The sequence below is a fragment of the Neopsephotus bourkii genome, unplaced genomic scaffold (assembly GCF_033783945.1).
Source record: "Neopsephotus bourkii isolate Nb327-2 ecotype Australia unplaced genomic scaffold, CSIRO-AGI_Nbou_v1 NB_1511, whole genome shotgun sequence".
NCBI classification, from domain to species: domain Eukaryota; kingdom Metazoa; phylum Chordata; class Aves; order Psittaciformes; family Psittacidae; genus Neopsephotus; species Neopsephotus bourkii.
This window is the reverse complement of record NW_026901987.1, coordinates 3052343-3064592: the sequence shown is the minus strand read 5'-3', so window position 1 is coordinate 3064592 and position 12250 is coordinate 3052343.

The window sequence follows — 12250 nt, the reverse complement described above, 5'->3', positions numbered from 1 at the left end:
AAGGAAGAAGCTGTTTACTGTGAGGGTGGTGAGGCACTGGAACAGGTTGCCCAAACAAGTGGCAAATGCTCCATCCCTTGCAGTGTTCATGGCCAGGTTGGGTGGAGTCTTGGGTGACATTAGTGTGTCTTTAGTGTCTTGGGTGTCTTCAATGTGTTGTGTCCCTGCCCATGGCAGGGGGATTGGAACTAGATGATGTTGAGATCCTTTCCAACCCTATCTATTCTATGATTCTATAAATATCCCAATAATGACGTCTACTCTCCATATTATCCTAGTGTCTATTCTTCTAGTTCTTGTGATATAATCAACCGATCATACATTTATCTCCTGTAGGGCTCAAGAATAAGTTTTGGGTTTGTTTTGTTTTGTTTTGGTTTTTGTTTGGCTAGTTGTCTGGTTTTGTCTGTTTTAGTAGTCTGTTCTATTACCATAAAAATACTCTGCTGCAAGCTTATTTTAAGTGACTCCCTGAGGACCTACTGCATGGAGCCATGTGTCCCATAAATGCAACTGTTCTGTGCTCTCCAGAATAACTTCTAGCGCTGGATAAGATACCCTTTCAATGTCGTTGTTAAACTGAAGAATTTTGGTTTGGTTTGGGTTGGGTGGGGTTGGGGTTTTTTGTGTCAATGTTGTGTTTGTGTTCTAGAGAACATTCAAAAACATTTGCACAGGATCTTAAAGGATCATGGTGAAATTAAGCTGCAATCTAACTGAAGTTACATCCCATCTCACCTAAAGTTTTCAAGGCGTCACTGCTGTTTATAGAAGTTCTTGCTGCCATTTATTGTCACTATGAATTCACTGAGGTATTTTTTTCCTTTAAACACTATTACTGAGATAACATGAAACAAGAAATACATTCCGGGTGCAAATTTGCAATGTTTGAGCCCAAACCAAGAGAGAAGTCAACTTCAACCCCTTTAAAAGCTTGTGTTTGTAATCAGATAGCACAAATACTATCCCGCTGGACATAGTATAACATTACTGAACACTGGCACTGAACTACTTACTGTTGGATACTCGGTATGAATTAGATATCAAAATATCTTTGAATATTTGACCCACACTCATTTGTGCATTGTTTAGAGAACTGAAGCATAACTAAAGATATCACAAGAGTCTATTACCATGCCTTGTGGAAAAGAATGCTTATTTATAAAGGTGAGAATAATGTATTATAATCATGCCCTTGAAAATGTCTGGACATCTTTAAAATGGAAATGCCCAACTAAAGAATTTATCATTTGAAACTAAGTAAAATCTCACCCAGAAAACTTGAGTCAACCTACCCAGAAAATGACTGTAGGCCCTCAAGACCTGAAACTTAAAGTGAGCTGTAAAATGAAAAGCCTGAATTTTAAAAGTCCTCTATGCTCACAACAACTTAAGTTGTACATCTTTACTTTTATGGTTTTGCTTATTCTTTTTATTAGAAGAATAGAATATGTACAGCAACTATCATTTGACTGATCTACTACATATTTATCGATGGGGTGATGTAAGGATTGTTTGAAAAAAATAACCCAGAAAGAATAAAGTCCATTTAGTATTTGCACTGAACCTCAGAATAGGCAGAATCAAGCAGTAAAGTAGTGAGAGGAGATATTTCAGTATTGGCAATGAACTAAAGCTGTTGGATGTCTTTCAAATTATTATGCCAGTCCAGATTTTTTTTGCATAATGAGAACATCTTTCACATGTCAGAACAGGTTTTGATTATAACTAAATAAGTGAAAGCAGGGGTATGTTGATAAGGTCACCTTTAATGTAAAGTTTGGTCTGAGTTGTCTAAAGTATTTAATGGAACAGGAAAACCTGCTGTTGAAGTGAGGCATTCAGAGAAAGAAATATTGTAGAATACCATATTCTGAAGTAAAAAAATAAACATACCTTTCCTTCAAAAATGAAAAAAAAATCCTCCATAGGATTTTTATAATAGAAAATCAGTGACAGTGAACAAGCAAAATGTTAATAGTGGTTACTTACCATCACAAATTATTTCTTCAAACTTGTGATATTAAATTGCTTGCATTTTTTAAAATTATGTTTATTACAGTAACTTGTATTCAGTATAATAATACTATACTAGGTGAACTCACGGAAGTTTAGTTTTAACAAATGATGTTATAACATTTCTGTTATGTTGATGCTATATGCATTATATAACAATGTCGTGGTTTAAGCCCAGACTGTCGTGGTTTAAGCCCAGACTGTCACTGAGAAACCACTCAGCTGTTCGCTCACTCCCCTTCTTTCCTCCCCTTCCCCTGGAAAGATGAGAAGGAGAATCAAAACAATGTAACTCTCACAGGTTGAGACAAGAACAGCCCAGTAACTAAGGTGTAACACAAACCACTGCTGCTGCCACCAATAATAAGAATGATAAGGGAAATAACAAGGGAAGAGAATGCAACCGCTCACCACCTGCCGACCAATACCCAGCCTGACCCGAGCAGTGATCTGGACCTTCTGGGTAACTGCCCCCAGTTGATATAGTGGGCATGACATGCTCTGGTGTGGAATACCTCTTTGGTTAGTTTGGGTCAGGTGTCCTGTCCCTGCTTCCTCCTGGCTTCCCCTCCTCCCTGGCAGAGCATAAGACTCAGAAAGTCCTTGGTCAAACTAAACATTACTAAGCAGTAACAAAATCATGGGTGTTATCAATTCCATTCCCAGGCTGAAAGTCAAAAACACAGCACTGCACCAGCTACTAAGAAGGAGAAAAATGACCGTTACTGCTGAACCCAGCACAAACAAGCATATATATATGTGTGTGTATATATATATAACATGCACACACATAAAACAAGACTTTCATAAAGAAGGGATAATTTTCATCTGTATTTGTACAGTGTTTGGATATTGGGTTTCTCAGTGGCATTATGATGCAATTTTATAAATAACAGTAACAACTATGCAGACATGCTGCTAGGATTTATTGATAAACTTTGAACAAGTGCTATAAATATGCCTTCATGATTATGAGTATCTTTGAATACAAACCAATGAAATTTTTGAAGGTCAAAATTGAGTTGTAATAGCAGTACAGTGTAAGAAAGGATGTTTCAGAGAATATATGTTAAGCTTACAATGCTAATAGCATCTGAACCTTTAATAATGCAGTGCAAATGCTTTAGAACCATAGAAGCATAGAATGGTTTGGATTGGAAAAGACTTTTAAAGCTCATGTAGTCCAACTCTCATGCAATGCGCAGGGACATCTTCAACCAGATCAGGCTCTTCAGATCCCCATCCATAGAATCACAGGAATATTTAAGTTTGGAAAGTACCTTAAGATCATCTAGGTCCAATCCCTCTGCCATAGGTAGGGATGCTTCACACCAGACCATGTCACCCAAGATCATGTTCAACATGGTTTTGAACACTGCCAGGGATGGAGCATTCACTATTTCTTTAGGCAACATGTTCCACTGCTTACCACCCTCACAGTAAAGAACTTCCTTATATCTATCTGATTTCCCCCTGTTTAATTTTAAACCCATTAACCCTTGTCCTATCACTACAGTTCTTGACAAAGAGTTCCTGTCCAGCATCCTGGTAGGCCCTCTTCAAATGCTGAAAAGCTGCTATGAGGTCTATGTATATATGTGAATATATATATATATATGTATAATACATATGTATGACCCTCTCTATATATGAGGTGTGTATATATATATATATATATGTGTATTTATGACCCCCACTTGGAGTATTCCATCCAGGAAAGACATGGACCTTTTGGAGAAGGTCCAGGGGAGGGCCAAAAAAATTATCAGAGAGGTGGAGCTTAGCTCTCATCTCTGGAGACATTCAAAACTCACCTAAATGCATTCCTGTGTAACCTGCTCAAGGTGGCCCTGCCTTGGTAGGCGGGGCTAGACTAGATGATCTCCAGAGGTCCTTTCCAACCTTAATGGTTCTGTAATTCTGTGAACATCTCTCTGACAGGAAAGACTGAGAGACTTGGGGTGTTTGTGGAGAAAACTTTGTGGAGACCTTATTGTGGCCTTTCAGTGCCTAAAGGGCAGATAAGAAAGATGGCGAGAGAATTTTCAGCAGATCCTGCTGTGATAGGATAAGGAATGATGGTTTTAAACTAAAGGAGAGAAGAATCAGGCTGGGCATGAGGAAGAAAGTTTTTTACAGTGAGTGTGGTAAAATATTGGAACAGGCTGCCCAGAGAGGTGGTAGATGCACCATCCTTGGAGAATTCAAGGCCAGTTTGCATGCGGTTCTGGGCAACCCCATCTAGTTGAACACATCCCTGCTCATTGCAGGGGGGCTTGGACTAGATGACATTTGAAGGTCCCTTCCAAACAGAACTGTTCTATGCACATATACATTTACACTACACACACATAAATAAATTCTACAGATATATCTGATACTGTCACAGCCAGAAACTGAAACATGTAAGTGACTTAATTCTTCATCTAATTATTTACTTCCAGTTTTGTGGAAGACAGAGTTTGGCAAAGCATCAGTTGTTCTGCTTGTTTTGTTTTTAATTCTTTTTTTTCTTTTGTTTGAATAAAAGTGGTTATGATTATAACAAATTATGCATTGTACTTTTTCCTTGTAGAGTGTGGTAAAGTATGTTTATTCTTCAACTACCAGTCAGATCTTTGAACAAGTCTGGTTTTCATTCTAGAAAGCAAAAAATTGCTGTGTGCTTTGTTTTTTTCCCCCCAGATTCATAAGTCTGGATGAGTAAAATGAGTAACAGGACCAAATAAAATTCATCTGCTGAGAGAAATTATCTTAAATGCTGAAATGGCAAAATGCCAGAAATGCAACAGAAAATTCATCAGTATATACCGGATAAGACAACAGTGCAGTTCTTTTCCTGTTAATACTGTGTCTTGATATCAATGTTGAGGATTAATGATATATATTAACTAAAATTGTGACATCTAATAGTCTTGTGAATACAAGAAAGAGTGAAAAGTGGAAGCAAATCCTTTGGTAATCCCAAGTCTTTCAGGCTACTTTATGAGGCTTCCAGTTACTTCAATAGAAAATTTGAAACAATTTGAAGTTCTCATCATGCTTACTAAATATCAACAGTGTTTACCTTTATTATTTAATCTGTATCCAAGCAATCCACTGCTAATTGCAACTGGTTCCTGAGCATGTTTCACCAGAAAATAGCTAGTCAGTTTACATAGTTTAGGCCAGAATCAGGATTGATGCATTTCATTAATTTGTTAATGACATGTAATTAACCCACAGTGAACTAGATATTCAGGATCAATTTTTGTAATACAACAGATAAATCAACATACAAGGCATTTATGGAGCATTAATAAACAGCTAGACCTTTCCGAACACCCAGGTTCCACCTGGGGATTGGTAATACCAATCTGGTCCCAGCCAATGTGTCACAAGCAGCTCCTCAGCAAGGGTTGCACGTGCTTCCTACCCCAGTGTGGGTCCCAGGGCATGACCCCATGACCACTCGGCTGCTTCTGAGGCATGGGGAGCTGCACTGCCTTGCCTAGGACTCTAGTAGTCAATGGGGGGACAGAATCTACCTGACCTGACAAATCTTCATGCTGCCTCTATGCCTCTTTTCAGGCTGACCCCCTCTATAGTTCTATTTCTTTTGTTCTATTCAACAGAATTCCTCTGTTCCTGGTTAAGTCCCTGGTTACTGCTTAATCTGGCTGGTGGTCGCTTTCCTCTTTAGCATGGTTGGCTTGGAGGAGATCTTCCCTATAACTGTCACATCAAACACACACACACACCACGCACACACACAGTCCTGCCCTAAAAACTGAGTTTATCCAGGCTACACCATGTGTGGGTCATGTGAGCACCCGATAAAGACCTTTATGCTACAGCTGTGAATGGTAAAAACATTCCTCTGAGGAAATAATTAGAATTGATTTCATACAGACATCATTTGGTTTTGCTCAACTTGCGTCATTCCGTTCATCTCACCTTATAAAAATGTACTTTCAGATTCAAGAGTCACCTGAATGAAGCGTAAGTGTGGAGGTGGTTAAAAGCGACAAATGATGCAACTTCGAGGGAAGGCAGTCAGCAATTTAAGACATCTTAAAATTTAATCGCTTAGGTATAGATAGTTTTCCTGGAATTCCCAACAGTCAAACAGATATGCAGTCACTTCCTCAGGCAAACTGACCTAATCTGTTCTAGATATTTTATACAGTTTTGTTAGGACAGGATGGATTATCCTGTATAAGTTGCTATTTTTGTCCAATGAATGTGAAAGGATCTTAAATTGATTACTGTGGCTTACACGACATCATTTTAAACCTCTGAAGTTATATGACTCCTAAAAGCTGCCCATGCAGTCTTTACTCCCTCCAAGTAGACATCAAAAGTCCTTGAAATGTCTGCATCGCAGCCCAGTTTCCCACTGATTCCTGCAAAATATTTCCAACAGAACACAGAGTAAAATTCTATCTCTATACATATATGGCTCCAATAAAATAGCAATGAAACAACCTTCCAGCTATGAACAAAATCCTCTGCACCTCATTTTAGTCTGGCACAGCACTAGAACATGTTTCCCAGTGTTGTGGATGTCCCATCCCTGGAAGCGCTCAAGGACAGGTTGAATGGGGCTTTGAGAAACTTGGTCTTGTGGAAGATGTCCCTGCCCATGGCAAACAGGGTTGGAATTGGATGAGCTTTAGGGCCCCTTCCAACCCAAATGATTCTGAGATTCTTTTACATAATTCTATGATTTGTAATCCTTATCAAAGCAAAGGTATTTTGTGAATTGTGTTTAAAAGAAGAAAAAAGTGTTTGTGATTATGAACCATTTCTGCATTGAAGTTTTCACAGTGTCTGGCATAATGAAATCCTGGTCCATGAGTGAATATCCTGCTAACACTTCACAAAAAAAAATGTTATTCCAGGCTGTCAGTGTAGCACATTGGCATCATTTCAGAAGGAGCCCACCCTGAAAGTGTGAAAAGGCTGGTGATGGAAAAGTGACCACAACTATGTTTTAGCTGTCATCCCCAAAGGGTAGCTATGAAGCAGACCATAGTACCTTAGCAACACAGAACTGAAGGAAAAGATGTCCATGGGGAATGAATTACTGGGGCAATTCTCATAAGTGGACTAATGAAACTTATGGTTCTATCCTCTGTCGGATGCTCTGACTCTGTTTGGCTCTGTTTTTTCCATTCAATATCAGTGCTAGTCTTTTAAAACAGTGTGTTAGTGCCAGTTTTGATAAGCACCACTTGCATTTAAATGGTAATGAAAAGTTGCATCTCATTGGTTTCAATTTGTTTACACATGCATAAATTTACTTTGTTAAAATCACTGTATACCTAAAGCAAAGTGTGCAACTGATTTTAAGAGAGGGACAGAAAGAGATTATTTCTTTCACAGACTTCTGCTGTGAGCAATCCAGAGATTACTCTCTGGAATAAATTGGCCCCTGGCAGAGTTGGCCTTTGCCTCTACACTTGTTATTCTTTACTGTTGTTTGCCAAACCTCTAATAAAAATCTCTCATAAAATTCTCTAATAATGGGTAATCCGGAACCTTCCCAGGCAATCACTTCCAGAGATTAGTTTTTATTTTTTGGTAATATTTCATAATTTTTTGTAATGTATAAACTAAAGCACTTTAGCTGCAATTTAATCCTGTTATTTCTAGATGTATTCCCAACTGAGATGTGGAGAACAGATTTTTCCATTCCTCTTTTTTCTTGTTTTCAGTAATATTTTGCATATTTGAAGACTATTGTTGCATTCTCCTTCTGTATACTCTTCTTCAGACTAAACAGTAACAGTCCTTCCTGTCTCTCCTCATAATCATGATTTTTACATTGTTGACCTTATTTGTTATTCATCTCTGGATTTCCTCCAGCTGGGCCACAGCTTTCTTGAAACGTGGTGCCCTAAACAAATGTTGAATTCTTCAGCTGAAGATGTTGCCTACATCAGTTTCAACTGTTTTAATAATGAAAAGTTGAACCAGATTTAGAAGAAAAGAAACCTGACTGGGTTATTTTTGCTTGGTTGTTATTCTATTTCTGACAAGGGATCTCATGATATAATGGCTGCCATGTCAGAAATCATTAAAACTGATGTTACATATCCTGTAAAAAAAAAAATTAGCTGTCCTTATACCCAAGTCTGTACGGCTCTGAAAATGATCAAGCCTTTTATATCACAGCTTATTCTAAAGCTTTCTGCTCATTGTAATGACAGCTGATGGCAAAAGAATCTTTTTCATTAAGGATATATTTAATGAGGAAAAGACTACTGCAAGTAATTCTCATTTACCTCAGCGACCTGGCAGTGTAGTCTCTGGGATCAGGCACTTGTTCAATGCCAGCTGTCTAACTTAATTTTTTACAGACCATAGTTTCTCATATTTGTGCATCTGTAAGCTTTCCAGCAACTTCTTTGTGCCAATGAAGAGCAGAAGTATTTCCAGATATTCTTGTCGCTGTATGTATATTCGCTGCATTTCTTTCCTACAACTCAGGTCAGAATTTGATATTCCAGGACTTGAAAGCTGACTGGGGATAAGTTAGATTACAAATATCTGTGATGACTTTTAAACTGAGGATTAATGTTATTTAAATGGTGTTTCTCAATGATTTTGGATTCTTATAACATTTATTATGCTAAATATAGAATTGCCTCAGGATGTGATAGTACATATTTCAGAATGTATTTGCACAGATAGGAACAGAGTTTTGTATTGGCGATTATTGCCTAAACTATTTGGAAATATTAATTATTATAACACTTGAAAGCTGATTTGACAAGTGACAATGGTAAACTTGTATTCATAATTGACTGACATACTTGGAGTTCCTACCATTTCAGAAAAAATCTCTTTCCCTTAAAGGAAACTAGAGCAGAGCCATGAATACTTGCCGAAAATTGTAAATAAAATTCTCTTCTTCAGTTGTAACTTTCTATATTCCCTTTTTTGAGTATTATCATACAAGGACTTACTGGTAGATTGTTCACTTAGAGAGTTCATTTAAATGAAGTATATTTACAGACATTTTTAAACACAATTATTTGAACCAAACCAGAAAAGTTATGCTGATTCAGTTCTAGAACAAAATATACTACATGCCTCATGTATTCAAGCAAAAATAACCATTCAAATTTCAGATATTGATTATTCGCAGTGACTTCTTCCTAAACAATTTTAAAATAATAAGTCTGTAAGACTATTGTGTGAGTAGCAATTTGTCTAGCAAACAAATATAAGAAGATTATAAAAAGCAAGTAATATAGGAGGTGGACATAGAGATGAAATTATGTGGAAAGGTTGTGAAACAGGGAAAGCAAAAAGCATCATTTAGAATTAAGAATAGATTTAGAAGCTGGAAAAAGAATGGATAGAGACAATTTATGAAGCATGGAACTGTATAAGTTTGTTTAAAATGTGGAATCAGTCACATTATTCAGATCTAGTGTATTTATTACTTTAACCCATTATGTTCTTCTTCAGTGTTCAGAGTGCCAACATGTTAAATAAATGCTCATGTTCTGAGTTTGTATACCGCAAATACTTCTGATGCCAGAAGAATAAGATATTTACATGTAAACACCATCATGACACTTTGAAACAAACCCTGTTTTTCAGGTATAGGTGTATTAGTTTTCTGGCCTGCTTAACAATTTTCTCTAGGACAACAACTATTTGGCAACAATCGGTTTGCTTTTGCTGTAATCACTGTTATATGTGATGTTGTAGGATTTGTTTAGACTTTACACATGCAACAGAGCAGCGGATCTCTTTTCTTTGTTTAGTAGTATGACTTACTAAAAGAAAATAAAATGCCTAATTCTCCAAGTATCCTGGGAAGTCTCTGTGACAGGTGCTGTTCATTAACCCCAATAGCAGACTGCAGTTGGTGAATGTAAGTTACTGGTGGAATGAACTGCAACAAGAACTGGATGTGAAAGGAACAAAATAGACTACAAGACAGTAATAAACTGCAGGAGTGTCGATGTAACCTGTTACAGTTATGAGCAAGGGTTCTCTGCTCTATTGAGACTGGCTTGAACTCATATTTTAAGATAAATAGAAGTACGTTTGTATTTTGCCTCTGGGTTGTTTTTTTTTCTTCAAAATGGATATGTGTTATAGTTTTTAACACTTCTTCACATCCAGTGATGACAAACCTGTAGACTAAAATAAAAGACGACTTTAATATGTAGCCATGTGCCTCTGGCAGCTACAGTGTTATACAAAACAGTGGGTATTTTTCTTATAAAATTATGAAAAGTGGTAAGGTCAACACAGGAAAAGAAATTTAATTTTTAACTTCAGAAAATAAGTAAGGTTTGGCAATTGGCTAATATCTATACAATTTACTAAGGTCAGGATAGATATTCACATAGCTAGACTTCAAAGCTAGATGTGAACCTTCTTTGTTAAACAACTTTGGTCGTTCAGGCCAGTAGAAAAAAGTGCTGCATAAGTTGTTGTTGATACAGGCAAACACATATGGTTTTATAAGGGGATTTATTTCATGTTGAAAGAGTAAAAGTATATGAGATTTTGTCTCTCATTCCCTTGCTTTCAAAGAATTTTCCTCTAAATTGTTACAAAATTGTGTGCATGATTTCCTACCTCACTTAAAATAGTAGCATGTTGTCCAAGCTCTAACCTAATCAGTCTATGTAGTCTCTGGCTTCCTAGTCCAAGATGTCTGTTATAATCCACTAATTCAGAAGGAATACAAGGTTTTGCATCCTTTTCTCTCCTGTGCTTTTCAAGTAGATAACTTTGACTGATGTTTGCATTCTCTATGCTGCGCCATTTTCTGGGGAGAAATATGGCAATGAAGAAAGATCAAGTAGAAGAAGGTCACTGATCTCTTAACTGAAATTTACTGGGACTTTTGAGGTGCTTTTAAAATAGATATTAGTTTCTGATTGCAGTTACATGACCTTTGGTAGAGGCAAAAATCCCAAGACTGGCTAATATCCTACCCTACACCACCGTAACTACGAACCAACATACGTATAATGGCATGAAGAAGAGACATAGAGGGATTATTGATACATCCCACACTAAAATACTAAATTTAATCTGAGATTTTCTTTCCCTCTAAGAGATGTTTATATACCCAGTCATTTGCAAGATTACTTTTCAATAATCTTTTCTATTATTTCCAACTCGCATCAGGAGTTGTGGTAAAATAACTGAAACTGCAGTAGTTACTGGAGAATCTTCACTGCAAAAAAAGGAGGCTTGACAAATCAGGACTGACACAGACTTAAGGCAAGCCACAATTATGTCTCTTAAACTAGGATTTTAAGTAAAAAATGGCTTAATTTTAGAATTCACAAAGATGTTTTCAGGGAAGGAACGTTTAACAGTTTCTGAAATTCAACTTCTAATTTTCTGAAATATAACAATTGATTAATTCTTGTAAAATGTTGAAATAAAATTTTTTACTTCATCTTGTGTGCTATTACAATGTAATGCCATGTTTTTTCAAAGAATTTAGCTACATTTTATTGACCTAATTGTACGTCTTTATGTTTCTGATGCCAATGGTAATCTTGCTTAATTGTAAGATTGTGTCAACAGATCAGTATATGATAACCCTTAACCTGAGAGACTGGAAGCTATGGGAAAAAATGTTTAAAACTGAACAGGAAACTTTAAGGAATGCTAAGATCATAAAGCTGTCACAGTGTTAATTAAGACTTAAAATGCAAGTTACCTGAGACCGATATTTGACCACAATGAACAGTACACTATTCATTGAAGACTATTCACTATACATTGTTGAAAATAGATCATCAAAGAAGCCAATGTTTGTTCCAAGTAAAGCAATATCACAGCTGATGAACAAAACTTGAGAACTCTCTAAGAAAATACTGTTGCTTAGTGCACCATATTTTATTATTTGCGATATATCTTGCTGGTGAACAGAAAATGTGCAAAGTTGTCCCTGTTGTCAGAACTGGCTTTCAGTATATTTGACTTTCATCCTCTCAAAGCAGTAGAAGATAAGAAAGTAGTTCTGTAAAATAAATACCAAGCTACAGTATGAAGTTATCAATATTTCTCTCAAGTGACTTGAAAAATAATTTTAAAGAAAAGATCATTTGGAATAGGTGAACACATAAACACTTTAAGCCGAAAAAATCTATATTTAAAAAATGCATTACAATGGAAAAAGTTGCAATTAGTTTACACATAAACTTGCATTTAAATGCTTAAACCATGAGAAATAATTTCCATATGTTGGTTGTATCTTGTG